Source organism: Lactuca saligna, chromosome 5 (genome assembly GCF_052625555.1).
Source record: "Lactuca saligna cultivar CGN05327 chromosome 5, ASM5262555v1, whole genome shotgun sequence".
NCBI lineage: Eukaryota > Viridiplantae > Streptophyta > Magnoliopsida > Asterales > Asteraceae > Lactuca > Lactuca saligna.
Genome location: NC_136421.1, coordinates 227450133 through 227468104, shown reverse-complemented (window position 1 = coordinate 227468104; position 17972 = coordinate 227450133). Strand labels below are relative to the sequence as shown.

General features: G+C 34.7%; 2 non-coding genes across 2 annotated transcripts; both read right to left on the bottom strand.

The window, feature by feature from the left end:
- Window positions 1-3115: 3115 nt before the first annotated feature.
- LOC144999156 (small nucleolar RNA R71) lies at window positions 3116-3222 on the bottom strand. Its single transcript, XR_013660678.1, has one exon. It is a non-coding gene; the product is annotated as a small nucleolar RNA R71 (small nucleolar RNA).
- Window positions 3223-7671: 4449 nt separating this feature from the next.
- On the bottom strand, window positions 7672-7753 carry TRNAS-CGA (transfer RNA serine (anticodon CGA)). The gene has a single exon. It is a non-coding gene; the product is annotated as a tRNA-Ser (tRNA).
- Between the last annotated feature and the right edge of the window lie 10219 nt (window positions 7754-17972).

Here is a 17972-nt window from a genome sequence, read left to right as displayed (position 1 = left end):
GATGGTTCATTAAATATGGTTATACTTATAAGATTAAGTGTAATTCTGATACTTTGAAAATGTTTCAAATAGTGGCAGAACAAATATGAAGAATCTACTAGGCAGAAGGATTAAAGTTTCTCCATTTGAAAAGAAAGGATAGTGCTTTTTTATCATGTTCTATGAACATCTTAATGATTGTGGAATAATGTCACAATTAATCCTCGAAGAATATCTTAGTGAAATTGTCTCAACTAAGAAGAGGAATCAGATATTGTTGAAATAGTTTAATCAATATATCAGTAATACTTCGTTTCCAAATCAAGTTTTAGAGTCATACCCTAGTAACTATAAATCTTATCTTGAAGCTTATTTCAAAATAAGTAGGTTTTTAACACCTCATGAAATGTAGAGTAGAAATGTTTTCTTACTCGAGCACATTTGAAATTGGTAGTTGTGATGTTTTGATTAAAACAAAGATAAACTAAAACCAATTATATGAAGTGTTGTCTTGATAAGAACCCATACTAACTTTTTAATATTGGTTTTGCTTGTCAATGAATGTTCCTTAACAGAAAAACTTATTTGTCAAGAAGTCAATGGGAGTCTTAATGATCTGGAATAGTTTCAGGAGTCAAGTAAGAATAAACCTGTTAGCTAACACTAGCACACGACCTGAGGTTGGTTACCTATCGTGTTAATTTGACACATTCTAGTTTCTATGCATCTTCCAGTTAATTTGACTTTGCATGTGAGTTCTATAGCTCTCATTTGACTGTACAAGGCAGAGAACGTTGGTCAATGATAGTACATTTATCGATATGGATGAGCTGATTGACAACTTGGAAGCATTGGTAGGCCCTTGTGCTTGATATTTCCATATTTATACATACTTTTAAGCAATATTTGAATACATTTTTATCCATATTTTGGTTATTTGCATATATAAATGATACTTATAAGGTTGAATTATATTTTGCAGCCCAATAGAAGATATTTTGAAGAAAATGGACTATAAGCGTTAAAGAATGGAACTTTAAAGGATAAAGGATAAAAATATGAAAAATCCAGCAAAAACACGTATTCACAACGTGAGTATTAAAGAACACCGTGAGTAAGGACTTCCAGAAGATAAACATCGCAGAATAAGAATCCGTGTTGGATACAGATAACTACTCCACTCACGATGTGAGACGCATATTCTCACGACGTGAATGTGGATATTTTGTAAAATATATTAGTCCCTGATCCTTACGTATTAAGGAGGTTGGTTGACTTAAGAAGGGTTCCAGGAGTCGAATTCCAAAAGAAGGAAGGCATGGGAATTGGTTCTAATACCAAAAAAGAATAAGAAGTTCATAATCCACTTTCTAGTTTAGTACATTATGATGTTTTCAATTAGGACTTGTTTATGTTTGTTTGTTAGAATGAGTAGCTAAATCTAGCTGCTTCTGTTAGCTAGATGAAGCTGGAACTCATGGTTTGGTTATAATAATTATACTTTTCTTGTTGGTTAATGTCTTTGTGTTTGATTGATTATACCTAGTATGCTTTATTTGATACCTAGATTACTTTAACTTCTTATTCTGTGTAGTTAGTAACCATAAATCTGAATGAATTCGAATACCTAGTAATTTAGTGAGCATTAAATTATTAGAGCTAAGATCAAACCAATCTTAGATAAGTAATTGCATTATTGAATTTGGATGTGCTAGAGAACTCATTATGTAACCATAATTTGTGTTTATCAACTCAATCTTACATAACTCAAATTCTATTTAATAATTTATTCTGTGTTAAGTTATATGTGACCATACATAGCTCTATATGAATTAACTGAATATTAGTAATTTGGAATTGAATTGCTAATAATGTCTTAATAGGTAACTAACAAGAATTGTCATAATTATCATTTAAAACCATTGAGGGAAAGTGGATTCAAACTAACATTAGTTGCTTTTGTTAATTGATTGAATAATTGTTAAGGAATTAAGTTCATCTAAACTTTCAAAATTAGATAAAAACCATTACTTTGCTAGAATTTTTAGGTTAACTTAATAGTAGATAGATTAATTAGTTAATATCGTTCCATATGTTTGATACCTTACTTGCTTGAGCTATATTGCTAATCGATAGGTACACTGTCTTTCGTGTGTTCACTTTATGTTTAAAGTAGTAGGATAAAATTAGTGCGTTTAACACACATCAAGTTTTTGGCGCCGTTGCTGGGGAACGACCATTTTAGTTGTTAATTTATTTGCTTTAGGTTAATCGATCCTTTTTTGTGGGGTAAAACCTGCAAAAAAGTTATTTTTCAGCTTAGTTTTTTTGTTAAGAACTGAACTCACGACGTGAGATTTTAAGGCTCACGACTTGAATCCAGTCATTTTTCTTTTTCTTTGTTTTTTTTCAGTTTTACGTTTTTATTTTTGTTTATTTTGCAGAAGTTCATGACCAGAGGTTCCAACACACCTTTGGTACCACCACTTGAAGTTTCTTAGTTAGCCATTCACAAAAAGACGGATAAGAACGCAGGAGTGAACCAAACACCAAAAAAGTCTTCTTTCAAAGATCTCAAATAAGTTTTTGGGAAGAAAACAGAAAAAACATGGGAGAGTCAAGTTCATCTTCGAAGAACAAGAGCACGGTTGAAAGCTTAGGTCAAATACCTAATCCACAAGAATCTGAATACGATACCGAGCTCGAATTCGAACTAGAAAAGAGTGAACCCGAAGATGGGCCAGAAAATAAGATGGCATCGTTTGCTGATATGTCCATGGGGGTGTACAAGAAGCGGATGAGAGATGATGCTAGTCCCGGTCTAGTACAACCTACAATTCCCGCCATTGCAACATTCGAATTGAAGGGACACATTGTTGCTGCACTTAAGGATGTATCGTTTTATGGAAATGATCATGAGGATTCTTACAAGCATTTGGATGAAGTCAATGACATTTCAGACTATTTTAATGTCCCGAATGTTCTAAGAGAGACCGTGTTGTTAAGAATGCTTCCCGTTACTTTTAAAGGAGCTGCAAGAGACTGGTTGAAGGTATTTCCACATGGTAAAATTACTACATGGGAACAAAAGCTAGAGAAAATTTTGGAACAATTATATCCACCATCAAAAATAGCTAAAATCAAAAAGGCAATAACCAACTTTGAGCAAAATCTGGTTGAATCACTTTATGAGGCATGAGAGCGTTATAAAGGGTTGCTAAGAAATTTTGCTCAAAATGACCTTAATATACAACAAGAAGTCTCAATATTTTATGATGGTGTGAATGTTATGATAGGAAACTCATTGATTCTTAAGGACCACTAACTAAGAAAAATGTGGGCGAAGTCAAGGAGTTGGTTGAAGAATTCGCGAAGCATTCTCGTGAGTACCACAATCCAAGAAATGAAGGAGCTAAAGGAGTTGGGGGCGGAAATTCTGAACACATGATTGTTGTACTAGCTATGCTTGACACCATGGACAAAAGGATGACAAAGATGGACCAATCAATTCATGATATTAGAGTTGGATGTGAAAGGTGCAGTAGTCCACACTTGACGAAAGAATGCCACTTCGATGAATATGGAAATAAAAAGGCTCAAGTTTTCTATTCTAGTGGGGATAAATATGATGAAGATTGGAGAAAACCAAAGAACAAGTGGTTGCCATATGAAGAGTACAAGAAGCAAAAAGAAGAAAAATATAGGCAGACAGGTCGAGGCTTCTACCAAAAGGAACAACCACCAGCCGAAAACAAGGTTGACTTAGAGAATGTGTTAATTCATTTTATGGAGGATTTTGAAAAAATGCATGATGAAATGGAAGCAGTGATAAGGGACCGTCAGAATATTATGAAGGAATAGCAAACTTTGCTAAGAAATCACCAAGTATCAATCCATAATATTGAAGTCCAGCTAGGTCAACTAACTACTCTCGTACAAGATAAGTTATCTCCAAAAATACCCAAGAAAAAAAGACGTTCGCAAATCATGATGATCGAAACTGAAGAAGAGGCTATTTCTAAGTTCTTAGAAGCACTAGAAGTGGAGCCACACCCATCCGAACCAAAGTAGAAAAAGTCAAAAATCAACGAGAAAAATTCTGCTGAAACACCAAACTCGCGACATGAGCCTTCTAAGCTCACGGCGTGGGTTGGGTCTAAAAATAAAATGTTAGCAAAAGTTTTCAGCTTACCGTTCTCCTTTATTGTTTCTGTATCGAGTTAATAGTCATCCACTGGAACAGGAGCATTTGGAATTTATGAAGCAAGTAAAGGGTATTCCAATAAATACTCCTTTTATTGAATCATTGTCTAAAATTCCCAAATATGCAAATTTCTTACAAGACTTGATAGATACTTGCCAGCATTTGAATAAAAATTCCAAGGTGGTTCTTAGTGAGAAAAGTTCAAAGGTTGTATTGGGGGAGTTACCTAAGAAGATGGATGATCCTGGACGCCTCACTATTCCGTGTGAATTCGGGAATAAATTGAAGACTTTTGCTTTAGCTGATTTTGGGGCTAGCATAAATTTAATGCCTTTTTCATTTTATCAAAAGCTCGATATTCTGAAGTTGAAGGCTACAAGAATGACCATTCACATGGCAAACCGTTCAGTGACACATCCTAGGGGTATTATGGAAGACATTTAGTAAAAATTGGGAAGTTTGTTTTTCCAATTGACTTTGTGGTTATGGACATGAAAGAAGATCATGATGCTCAATCATCTTGGGCCGCCCTCTGATTTATACTACTAGTGCCTAGGTTGATATTCACGAATCCAATCTTACTTTGCGAGTGAGAGTTGATGAAGCTACTTTTGAAATAGATGATGGTTTCCAAGGAAGTGATGTTCAAGGTGAAGTTTTTAATATTGATAAAGAATATGAACTTGAAGAATTAGAGAAGCCTATGGAAGAAGAACTAAAGACAATTCAAAAAGTCAAACATACCAAACCAAGAGCATCCGTTCCATTGGTGTTTGAAATAATTGCTTATAAGAATCCAACTTCTTGGGTGAGTGAGGAAAGTGAAGATTTATCAAGTGATGAGGACGAGGTTACTTCTAAGGAAACGAGTTCAGATGTGGATGAAAAGATGGTTCCCATAGAACACAGAAATGAAAAAAATGGAAAATAAAGGGATAAAACGCAAACTTGAAGTAAATGAAGTGAAGGCTAAAAAGAAAACTCCAAAAGGGCGTAATCATTGCAAAGCTGATGTGTTACAATTGAAAGATTAATTACACTGCATTGATGTGGATGACCTTAAATAAATGTTCATTTTGGAAAATGAGATTTAAGAAATTTATTTTAATTTATGAAATTCTATTATTAACAAAATATATGGTTTGCAAATCGTTTGTACTTTTTCTTTGATCAGCAAGATTATTTCTATTATGCAAAGTTTGCGTTTACAAATTAAAATTACGAAGAAAATTAGTTTTGTATTTAAAAAGATTAAAACTGATAAATATTTAAAGTAAGATGTTTATGTGTAAATCCATTGAACTTTGTAGGATTGTACACATTAAATATGTTTAAATGGAAAGTTGTATAAAAGAGAGTAATAGAGGAAGATGGAACACAAATTACCCACGAGACACAGATAAAAAAGATTATAAAGTTACTGAGAGACATAGTTAATTATAAATAGAGATGCGCACATGTCAATGGAATTGGTGGTTGTAGGGAAGGAACATGTGACTTCGGCGGCTATAAAGAAGAAGGAGATGGTGTTGGTGTTGCATGTTGTCAAGCAGTGCTCCAAAAGAAAAAAGGGGTGTGATATCTTTTAGATTATGCATGATTAATGACAACTAGGATTAAACAACAACAACAACAACAACAACAACGATTCAGAGAGTAATGGCTTAAAGAATGGTTCAAAGCCCTCTTAATCAGTTAGATGTAAAAGATATGTTTACCAAAAACTCTTATTGGTTACGGATTTCGAAGTAACATCTTAATGGAACCATTACGAAGTTTACCAACAATCTTTTGAGCTTCTACAAAGTGATCGTAGTTATAAAAAAATATTTATAAAAAATAACGTATCTTCCAGGTTATGTTTTCATATTAAAAAGGAATCTAAAGCAACGGGGCCCATTTCCTTCTCTCGTCTTCTTTCTCGCCCGTTCTCTTCACCTTTGCTTGTACGTCAGAGTTAAAGATTCATTGTCTTTGCTATTGTTGTTAACAGTTAGAAAGAGTTGTTTGAGCTCTCTCGATTCATGATGGTTTATCTAGTCTTTGTCTCCACCATCCTATTTTTTCAAATATTAAGTTGTCGATCGTTCTTTCTTCCAACGATGGTGGTTCTCTCCCACCACCACCTTCTTTTACTTGTTAGTTATGTTTTGATGTGTGCAGAAGTAATCTCATTCGTACTCTTATAACCTCATTGTACATCGGATTTAAAGATTCATTGTCTTTGCTATTGTTGTTAACAATTATAAAGAGTTGTTTGAACTCTCTTGATGCATGATGGTTTATCTATGTCTTTGTCTCCACCATCCTATTTTTTCAAATATTAAGTTGTCGATCGTTCTTTCTTCCAACGATGGTGGTTCTCTCCCACCACCACCTTCTTTTACTTATTAGTTATTCTTTGATGTGTAGAAGTAACCTCATTGGTACTCTTATGACCCATTTGTGATCTTGTTTTCTTTTGTATCAAGAAGTGGGAACATAATTAAAGACTGGAAAGCATTTCAGGAGATAACCCAATTTTTTCTAGCCATCCATTTGTGATTTGGTTTTCTTTTTGATAAAAAAAAAACATAAAAAATAGAAGACTTGAGAGAATTTCTAATATTATTTTACAATGTCTTTAAACACAAATGATATAATTGAATAATGTGGATTTTACTATCCACTTATTATTTGCACAATTTTAGTCAGTCTAGAAATAAATTATCAAAAAGATTTTTCAGATGTCAACAAAAACACATTAACATAGATTCATGGAGGTTGGATCTCATACTTGTTGTCTAGAACAAGATGTGAAAATGTAAATCGATTTCATGATTTTCATATATGTAATGGTTTGCCAGAAAGGATGATCGGAAATTTTATGCTTGGCGAAGAACTCATGTTTGACAAAAAATGACATTTAAAATCGACAAAACATACAATAGTCGGTCATAATAGTACTAAAAAAAACAGTTTGATCGTAGAATACATATAAAGAAAACTTTTAGGGACTATAAATGTAAAATTGCAAAAATTCATTATCTCTTTAATCCTAAAATAAATAATAATAATAATAACAGATAATAGAAATAACTATAACTAAAAGGGTTTAAGGTAAAATTCGCTGTTACTTTATATTTGTTAAAAAAATAAAAAACTTCATATAATTAAGTTAACATTCGTTGTTACTTTATATATATATATATATATATATATATATATATATATATATATATATATATATATATATATATATATATATATATATATATATAGAGAGAGAGAGAGAGAAGTTAACTGGTTTTATATATGGTATAAAGTATAAAGTATAAGCCATAATTTTCTTATGTAAATGATTGCACAAAGTGATAAAATAATAATAATAATAAAATAAAAACTATTTAATTCAATTATAACTAGGTATCGACGGAAATAGTCGCATTTTTCTTTTCTCTTATCGAAAAATTGGGCAAAAAGTGAAAACCATAAAAAATAAAAATATCCGTCAACAGCAGGATTCGAACCTGCGCAGGCAAAGCCCAACAGATTTCGAGTCTGTCTCCTTAACCACTCGGACATATTGACCAGATATTAATATGGTGGTTTTAGTTTTATATAAACTTATGTGCCAAGTTTTGAGTGTATATCTTCTAAAGTTTGTATGTTTGTTTATTAAAATTGGTGATAAATTACGTCTTGCATTTATCAATAAATAATTTTAGATAACTATTTATATCAAATTTTGTTCGTATGACTATTAAAAATAAAATTTTAAAATGTAAGGTAGATCTGGTGGATTTTATCATAAAAATAATTGAACCGTAGATTCACAATCATTACAAATTACAAAATCCTAATATAGTATAACATAAAAAACATAACCTAAAAAATCTAAAATGCCCAGGATTAAGCCAAAAAAATCTACAATAAGCCCACGATTAAATCTAAAACAATCTACAGGAAACCTACAATTACCAAAAACTTGTTAAGGATTAAACCTACAAAGAATTTTAGTTTCAAATCCACAAATCATATAAGCCAAATTAAATATTTTTACAGGTTAAAAACATAATTGGAGTTTTTTTTGAAATGACCCACATGAGAAGGAGGAGGACTATATTAGAACATCCTAGGCTAAATGATCTTACATTTGTTCGTATTGTGTTTGGATTCACCGTGTGAATTTTAGGGGTGAGCAAAACCGAACTCGGAAACCCAAAAACCGACGAAACCAAAACCGAAAAACCAAAACTGAAGCATAAACCAACGGGTTGGGTTGAGATTTTCAAAAACCGAAAACTTCGGCTTGGGTCGGTTTCTTTATATGGTAAAACCGAAACAAATCAAACCCGAACCGATTATATAAAATGCTTATAAAAATATATATTTCATATACATAATATATATGTAATTTGTGAAATCCTAACACAATCAATGCCTGGTTCATGTGGTTAACACACTTCGTCTTTGATCCTTAGCTCCACGTGTTCGAAACATGGTACATGCACAACTGATTTGTTTTTCCAAACATACACTTAATACAATCTCACGTAAGGATGCAAACACAATGCCTCTCTTTTCTCATAAGCTCAAATCATCCCACATCGCTAATGGGACTGAAAATTAATACCTTTTGGTGCTTATATAAACTTGTGTCATGCTTATGTAACATCCCGGATTCGCAAGGGTAGAGTTGAAGGGCTAAAAGTGTAAGTTTTAGAGGATGACTCGGCGAGTCCATGGATAGACTCGGCGAGAAAGGTCGCGGTCATGGTCGCGTGCCGAGTGGCCTACTCGGCGAGTCCCAAGTATGGACTCGGCGAGTAGGTGCTGTATGGAGAAAACCCTAGTTTCCGGGGTTGAGCCCTATATAAAGAACATTATACCCCTCCACAGCCTCTCTTATTTCCCCCTTGAGTTCCAGAAACCCTAATCTCGTGGAGAGGAGCATTGGTGGAGCAAATTGGAGCTTGGAGAGGTGTTGCTTGGAGAAATCTTGAAGGAGAAGTGGTTTGGATCAAAGGGCTTTGCTTAGATTCGTGTTTAGCTGTTATTGAGGCATCTTCTGGAGGTAATATCTGTTGGATTAATGTCTAAGTCCATAACTATAATTGGTAAGACTTGACCCGACCCGGCATGGTCCATTTGGGTTGCATGGCATCATGCACTTGGATAGACTATAATGAGAGAAATAAGACACTTACGGTTATTAATATATTATAAGTTCTAGTATATTAATAATAAGAATAATGAGATTATTTAATTAGTATTGATCAAGAATTAATCTAGAATTAATTAAGTGATCAAAAGAAGACTAATTAAATATATGGGTTGATTGTGTAAATCATTCATTCTTATATATGTGGGCTTGTGATCCAAGATTCCTTATGTTGGACTAAGTCCATGGGGTGACCCATGGATACTCCATGGAGGTTAAAATCCATGGAGCATAAGGAATGGGTAAAGTCATGAGTTACATGGTGTAACCCTAATAGCCACTATATAAAAGAAACCCATGGCTCAAGAAATCGACTAACACTATGTGTATGTATGAAGGGCTAGACGATTTCATGAAGTGTTCTAATTTCTCTCTAAGTTATTCCAAGTGCTTATGGTGTTGTGTGAACCATTTGAAGTGTCACACTTGGGGCACTAAGCACTCAAGCTTCATGAAGACAAGCACTATCAAAGAGGTATGTATTCTATCTTGTTATATCCATTATTTTGTATGCTAGATTAGGATAATACCTTGGATGTTCATATTTGCATGTATAATAGAGAAAACATAGATCCAAGGTATTTAGGGTTGCATGTACACTTAGGAGTGTTAGAATGCTCATAACCCAACAGTGGTATCAGAGCCTAGGCTTGTTTTCTTGTTATACCTGCAATAGAAGCTGAAAAATCGAGTTTTGATGCTGTCAGCCCAGCTGACTCGCCGAGTCCATGAAGGGACTCGACGAGTCCAAGGCAAAATGCATCCAACTCGCCGAGTTGAGTTCATGCACTCGACGAGTTGGACCCCAGACAGCATATCCTCGAGGTTTTTGGCTAGAAATGGACTAGGAACATTACCCTAAGTTGTTTTGAACTTATAAACTTGTTTTTTAATGTGGTAATGTTCATGCTAATCCATTTTCAAAGATAATTGTCAATAGATTCATGTTTTGTATTAGTTTAAAGGTTAGACTAATTACATGAAAAAGTTTGATTTGAATTATCTTGTTCTTATGAGTTGCTTAGATTAATAGAAAAGTTGAGTGAAAAAGTTGTTTTCAATCTAAATTAATCTAAGAGTTGAGTATAAAAATGTGTTTGTGTAACTTATCCTTAAGTTACATGAAGAGTCACATTAAAGACTCATAAAACTCATAAAGTTGGCAAAGGTTACAAAAAAGATGAAGAGTCTTGTCCTTAAGTTATGGAGGTTCAAGAGTCACTTCATTAATAAATAAATAAATATAATATGTAACCTTAATTAATTCCATAAGTTATAAAATAAAGAAAAGATTAATTCTTTATTAGTTTAAAGTCTTCCATAATTTGTCCACAAGTTATGGAACTTGAAGAGTTTTTGGATTAAAACTACTTTAAATACATAAGTTATGGAATTAATTAGTTTTGAATAGTTTCAAAACTTGCCCTCAAGTTTTGGAATTTGTAAAGCTTTCTCTTATGAATACTTTAATTCCAAGTTAGCCCTTAGAATTTTAAAAGTTAAAATTCAACCCTTATACTTTATAATATTATAAGTTAATAATATTTATATGTATAAGAGTAAAGTCGGTCTTACCGCTAGTACGCCTCATTCACGAAGCCGGTCTATAAGGTGGGTATAAGGTTGTTGCCTATAAAATGGCAACTTAATGGGTGTTCACTCTCACCCACCGCTCGCTTGACTGGTGGAGGGTCGTTAGCCGAACGGGTTTGACGTGACTATAATTCTCCCTTCATTAAAAGTATTAATGATAAATACTAAGTAACTAAACTTTTAATAATACCCAATCTTAGTTACTTAGAAAAATGTGAATAAGGTGCTAATCCACGAAATTACACTTTGCACTTTGTTTGAATCGGTTAGTGGAGCGCGTGTGGTTAACCGGCACACTAACTCGTATTTAACAAGGTAGGCAAAGGGTAACTTAATGTTTATCATAGTATCGATGGAGCGTGTGTGGTTAACCGGCACATCGATTGAGGGATAAACACTTAAGGGTACCCAGTAATTTGCATGGTTACTTCACACCTTGTTTTGTGATCCTCGGCATCCCAGTCACAAAACCTGAAGGGCACACTCGAGATTGAAACATGCCATTGAACAGTTCAATGAATCTCAAAAGATCTAGGAGTTTCAAAACCAATTAAAACCTAATAATACATTTCGTTTATCTTGGTGGAAATTGGTGAATCGTCATTCACCTACCTTCAAATTGTTTTATAGCTTGGATTACGGCATACCTCTTCTAAGTTATAAAATAATCTGTTGGGTCCTAGCCTTAATATTTCATATTGGGTGTCATATTAAGGACTTTAAAGATCAACTATCTTGAATATCTCCCAAAACATGTCTGTTTTAGACATTTATGATCTTCCCAAATCTCTTGAAACAAGCTTTCCTAATGAAGATGATGTCCCATGGATATCATACTTCTTTCTCCTCCTTAAATTATTCTCCCTAACCCACAAGTTCTTGAAAAGTTTAAGATCACTCAAGTCCTAATGGCAAGGCAAGGTCTAGGTGTAATCACATCTTGGAGATGTAGTCACATATTGACAAGCCGGGAGAGTTGGGTGTCAAAGTCTTGAGAAAGTTAGTGGCTCAACTACTTTCTAAGTCACATAGTGAGTTCTTTTCGAACACCTATGAAACAGACTATGACAAGACCCTTAATGATCTTATCTATTTGTTAAGATCAACTTCCTCAAAACTTGATGGACATTGACAATAGTGACACAGGAAATCCAGAAAAGCATTCTCTTCCCAATGGAAAGGGATCGGCCATAGTCAACTCGGTTGACCAAATGGTAAAGAGAAAAGTCTAAGTCTGTGATAGTATCGTGTACCATTATCAAAGGGTCCATATGTTTATATTGCCAAAGTAAGGGTCATTAGTTGCGAAACTGCCTAATTTACCTAAGGATGTTAAAGTCAATAAGTTTGACTCTACTTCAGGTAAAGTCCACTATCTAACTCTGTTAAGTTTCTATTCTGAGATTCCCGATACATGATGTGACTGGGTCACATGGTAATGTTTTAAGAATCAAAGAAAAGTAAAGGAACTTAAAGAAAGAATATGCTGAATCTGATCGCATAGATGGATTTCTATCGCATAGTTTGAAGATCGGATTCTTGAGCTAATTCTTAGGAGTTATGAGATCTTGCTTAGGAATAGATAACAACAAGTTTTCATATGGATTGTAAGGATAAGTTTTTCCGCATAGTTTTAAAATAAAAGAAAAATTTTGATTTTATTTATTTTAAATATCCTTACAATGGCATTTGAGAAAAAAAATTGTTGCTTATATGATTCCATTAATAGCAAGAGTGGAAGTATGAAATTGATTCTTTCATTTGTGGTAATGTCTAAATTTACCAAATAAGGAAAGATTCTCATCATCCAAAGTCTCAATTGGACCGGGACTTGGAATCATGCAAGTTCTATAGCATGATGAATGAGAACTTTCAAGTATTGGAAAAATTAAGACTAATTACTTATTCACATGGATGTGTGAGTCAAGTAATGGACTAAGGGATCGAGTACATAGTCATGTGCACTGATTAAGTCCACCACAAAGGATATAAGGCTATTCGTCATAGTTTACTAAAGCTTAGTAAATATGATTATACTTACAAGCTTAAGTGTAACTCTGAGACATTGGAAAATGTTCCAATGTAAGGCAGAGCGAATAAGGAGAATCAAGTTAGGCAAAAGGATAAAAGTTTCTCAAATCTGAAAAGATGGGAGAGTACTTTAGTATCAGCTTTGTGATCATCTTAATGATTAAGAAACCATATCAAAATTAGTTCTCTAAGGAAGTCTTAGTGCATTCTTATGACTAAGAAGAAGGGATCTTGAAATTGTTGAAATGGTTAAGTCAAGAAGATGAGTCATACTTCGTTCCAGTACAAGTCTTAGAGTCATACTCCAAGAGTGTAATTTGAGTGACATGTCTTAAATAAGGTTTAAAACACTTGACAAATGTAAGAGTAAAAGTTTTCTACTCTTGTACATTTGAAATTGGTAAGTTGTGATGTTTTGGATAAAACAAAGACCAACTTCGGCCAATTGTGTGAAGTGTTTGTCTTGATTAGAATCCACACTATCTCTTGGATGTTTGACAAGGAAGTCTTATAGGTCAAGAGGACAGTGGGAGTCTTAAAGGTCTTGAAATTCTCAAGAACTAATCAAGAATGAAACCTGAAGTTCTTCACTAGCACACGACTTGAGGTTTATAACCTATCGTGTTGACATATTCTGTGCCCATTCAAGTTAAAGTTGGCTTTGCATATGAGTTCTTAGAGTTCTCAATGTGTTGCACAACAACTTGGAAGCAATGGTAGGCCCTTGAGCTACCAGGTGGCAAAGAAATTAAGATTGAGTTCAGTCCATATGAGTTTGGATTTGTCATTATCCTTGTCTTGTGACTATGGTTTTGACAATTCACATGGATAAGAACACATACACCATTAAATCTAAGTGTCATAAGGTTTCTCTCCGATTCATGAAAATGATGGTGAGGAAACACTTTGACTAAGTAGATTTTAGTTAGATAGCAATTGTGATATTTGCATTCTCAAAGTCGTTAGTGGAGCGTGTGTGGTTTACCGGCACACTAACTTGGACTTGTGAGAAATGGCAAAGGTCAAAACGATCAAGACTATGATTACGGCATCCCTTTTCATAGTTCTTAAAATTGTTTTGACACACCCATGAGCTATCTAAGGGAAGGTGTATGTTTTTTGATAAAGTCTTATCAAAACAATCTAGTATCAGAAATCTGAACTTTGGTAAGAAAGTCAATAAAGTATTGATTTCTAGAAGTCGAGCTTTCTGAGTATATGTCAAAGCTAGTGGGAGCATAAGTGTTATGCTAATAATCATCATGTTAGTGGGAGCATGATAATTACGATAAGTATTGCAAGCTAGCAATGTTAATTATAGAAAACAAAAGTTTCAACTGGGAAAGAGTTGTTTTGCTATAATTAAGGGAGAGGAAATTATACTTCATCTCAAATCTATAAGCTTAGATCATGAGGTTTTAATCATTTAGTCAAGGATATATATGAATTTCATGTTGGAATGGCTCAACATAAGGAAATTCTGTATATGGGTCCATTATTTGCGTTCTTAAATTCGATTATGATTACGGCATCCCTTTTCATAATCTGAATTATGAGAACTTGGCAAATTGAAATGGAAATGTTATAGCAAAAGACTGGTTTAGTCTTTATGTGAGACATCATGAATCGTGTCCCATATGCTTCGGATATAGGATCGATTACATGTGCTATATTCATCCTTTCTAAAAATTTCCAAATGCCTGGGGCATTAAGAATGGAAAAGGTTTAGAACTGGATATGACTAAAAGGATTAAACAATTGTCGAGGACAATCTAAGGTTTACCAAAGATTGGTTACTCAAGGACAGTTGGAAGTATAGTGATAATTCTGGAAGGACCATTTTGACATAATCTGTAAGGAGGCAACTCTTGTTCAGAAGTGATAGTCGAAATGGAATCTGGAAATGTTTCAAAGTTAGAATTTTCAATCTGTGTAAGATTAAGGAAACTTAATGCAAGAAGGATGGTTCCAAGGAGTTGATCTCCTTTGGAATGCTCTTTAATGATTGTTGTTAAGTCTTTTTGACTTTGTGCATAATCATTACAAGAGGATCGATGCATATAAGTTTAGAATCTAACAGATTTCAGTAAATGACATGAATTTGGAATTCTTGCATTTGCAGTAAGGATTTGGGAGTGTGAAAAGAGAATCATTGAAGATTATGTTCAATTGATCTAGTTCACAAAGTAAAGATCATAGACAAACATAGTATGCATACTTGGTGTATGGCATGACTATTGTTTAGAAAACATAGTGTACATGCTTGGAGCATGGGACAACTATTGTTTTAAATTCAAGAATAATGTTGATAGCTGAAACAATATACAATGAATAATGTGTAATCATATGGTGATAAATAAAAGGAGTTTTATTTATATTCATAAGTTCTGAGACCATATTGGATTCAATTATTATTGTGTTTCACTTTGCATGTTTTGACTTCCCGAATAAACTAGGTTATTCTTCCGGAATGACTAAGTTATTCAAACCATCCACAGTCGGTCATATGTTGGAAGTAGATATGAATTAAGACTGTCATGGGTTGGCTTGTAGAGGTCTAAGTTGTTAGACAAAGGGCTACAACACTCATGAGTGCTCATAAGTTCTGAGTATTGGATTCAACCCGCGCTCATTGGAATCACTTCATGGATTTTATCACGAGTGATCATGAGACGATAATATCTTATATTCTTCAAACCTAGAGATATGAGTTGTTACTATGAGTTGATAGTACATTGATTGCACGAAACGCATTGGTAACTCGATGTTATAAAACGTGTCTTTGTGTATGATTCAACAAGTAGTAGAACAAGCCATATGAGTCGAAGTTTATCCATTCCTTTTACCTTCAGGATAAAAGCGATATCTGTGGGCCCCTCGATGATTTGATGATGACAAATGGAAGTGCTCGGCCGGGCCAGGACTGATTTGATTTGTTCAATTAGTCAGTCGTCATAAATCGGAAATTGGGAAACAACTAATGGACAGAGAGAATGATTATAATCCATGTCTCAGTCCATATGATATCTAGAATGGAGGAATATATGATCCCTTATCTAATGGACAAGTCATTGACCAGATCAGAGTTCATCTACAAGGTCAGAGTTCGAAAGAAGCTTTTGAGAGCTACGATTGCTAGTTGGTTCCTGAAGTCATACACAATAATAGTTTTAGACTTATCCAAGTGGGAGACTGTTGGATTAATGTCTAAGTCCATAACTATAATTGGTAAGACTTGACCCGACCCGGCATGGTCCATTTGGGTTGCATGGCATCATGCACTTGGATAGACTATAATGAGAGAAATAAGACACTTACGGTTATTAATATATTATAAGTTCTAGTATATTAATAATAAGAATAATGAGATTATTTAATTAGTATTGATCAAGAATTAATCTAGAATTAATTAAGTGATCAAAAGACTAATTAAATATATGGGTTGATTGTGTAAATCATTCATTCTTATATATGTGGGCTTGTGATCCAAGATTCCTTATGTTGGACTAAGTCCATGGGGTGACCCATGGATACTCCATGGAGGTTAAAATCCATGGAGCATAAGGAATGGGTAAAGTCATGAGTTACATGGTGTAACCCTAATAGCCACTATATAAAAGAAACCCATGGCTCAAGAAATCGACTAACACTATGTGTATGTATGAAGGGCTAGACGATTTCATGAAGTGTTCTAATTTCTCTCTAAGTTATTCCAAGTGCTTATGGTGTTGTGTGAACCATTTGAGGTGTCACACTTGGGGCACTAAGCACTCAAGCTTCATGAAGACAAGCACTATCAAAGAGGTATGTATTCTATCTTGTTATATCCATTATTTTGTATGCTAGATTAGGATAATACCTTGGATGTTCATATTTGCATGTATAATAGAGAAAACATAGATCCAAGGTATTTAGGGTTGCATGTACACTTAGGAGTGTTAGAATGCTCATAACCCAACAATATCTTCGTCCTTAAGCTGTGCATTCCTAGTTTCATCATTTGGGGTTGTGTGGGATGCTTGGTTGTGAGACATTTTGGTGTTGGAGGATGGATCTGAGGTTGCTACCTCAGATCTGGAGTGGAGAAGTCATTGAGTGCATTAAAGTCCCAACCTTTGTGCTATGAGTGAAGCTATCATGTCCCAAACCTTGGTTTTAAGGTGAAAATGGCCTAGATCTCGTTTGATTCACGTAAAGTTTGCCACTTTACGTGATGGATGGATTGTAGGAGGCTGGATCTATGTTATGGATCAATTGCATGGCCTGAGATGCTTCTGTATGGATTCAGACCGGTGGAACTCGGCGAGTCACATGGGTGGACTCGGCGAGTTGCTTGAAGATGGCCTTGAACTCGACGAGTTGGAAGAACAACTCGGCGAGTAGGTTGAAGATGGCCTTGGACTCGACGAGTCCGGTTGGACTCGGTGAGTCTTGTCGAGGAAGTCCCAATATTTCTGGTTGAGTCGATGAATCGGTGAGTCGAGGGACGACTCGGTGAGTTGGGGTGCGAGTGGACTCAGAGTTGTTGTACTCGACGAGTCTTGGGGTGACACGGCGAGTTGGGTCGCTAATTGAGGAAAGTCTGAGCATAAGGACTCGGCGAGTCATCGGTTGACTCGACGAGTAGGGTCAGTCAGGGGTTGACTTTGGCTTGTCCAGGGTTGACCAGTTGTCTTCCAGGGGTATTTTGGTAATTATGGATATTTATTGGGTTATTGTTTGGTGTTCAGTGGAGGAGTTGTGTCAGAGTTCGGAGCAGCAGGATCTTACCTTTTCAGCCGTCAGTTTCGAGGTGAGTTATCCTCACTATATCAACAGGGTCTAAGGCACCAAGGCCGGCCCTTTATTGTATTGAGATTCAGTTACGTTTATCATGTTGTTGTTGGTTGTGTCTGCATCCTGGTAGTTAGGATGATACATGCTAGGGGGCCTTGTAAAGGTCAGTTCTCGATATGCAGAGTA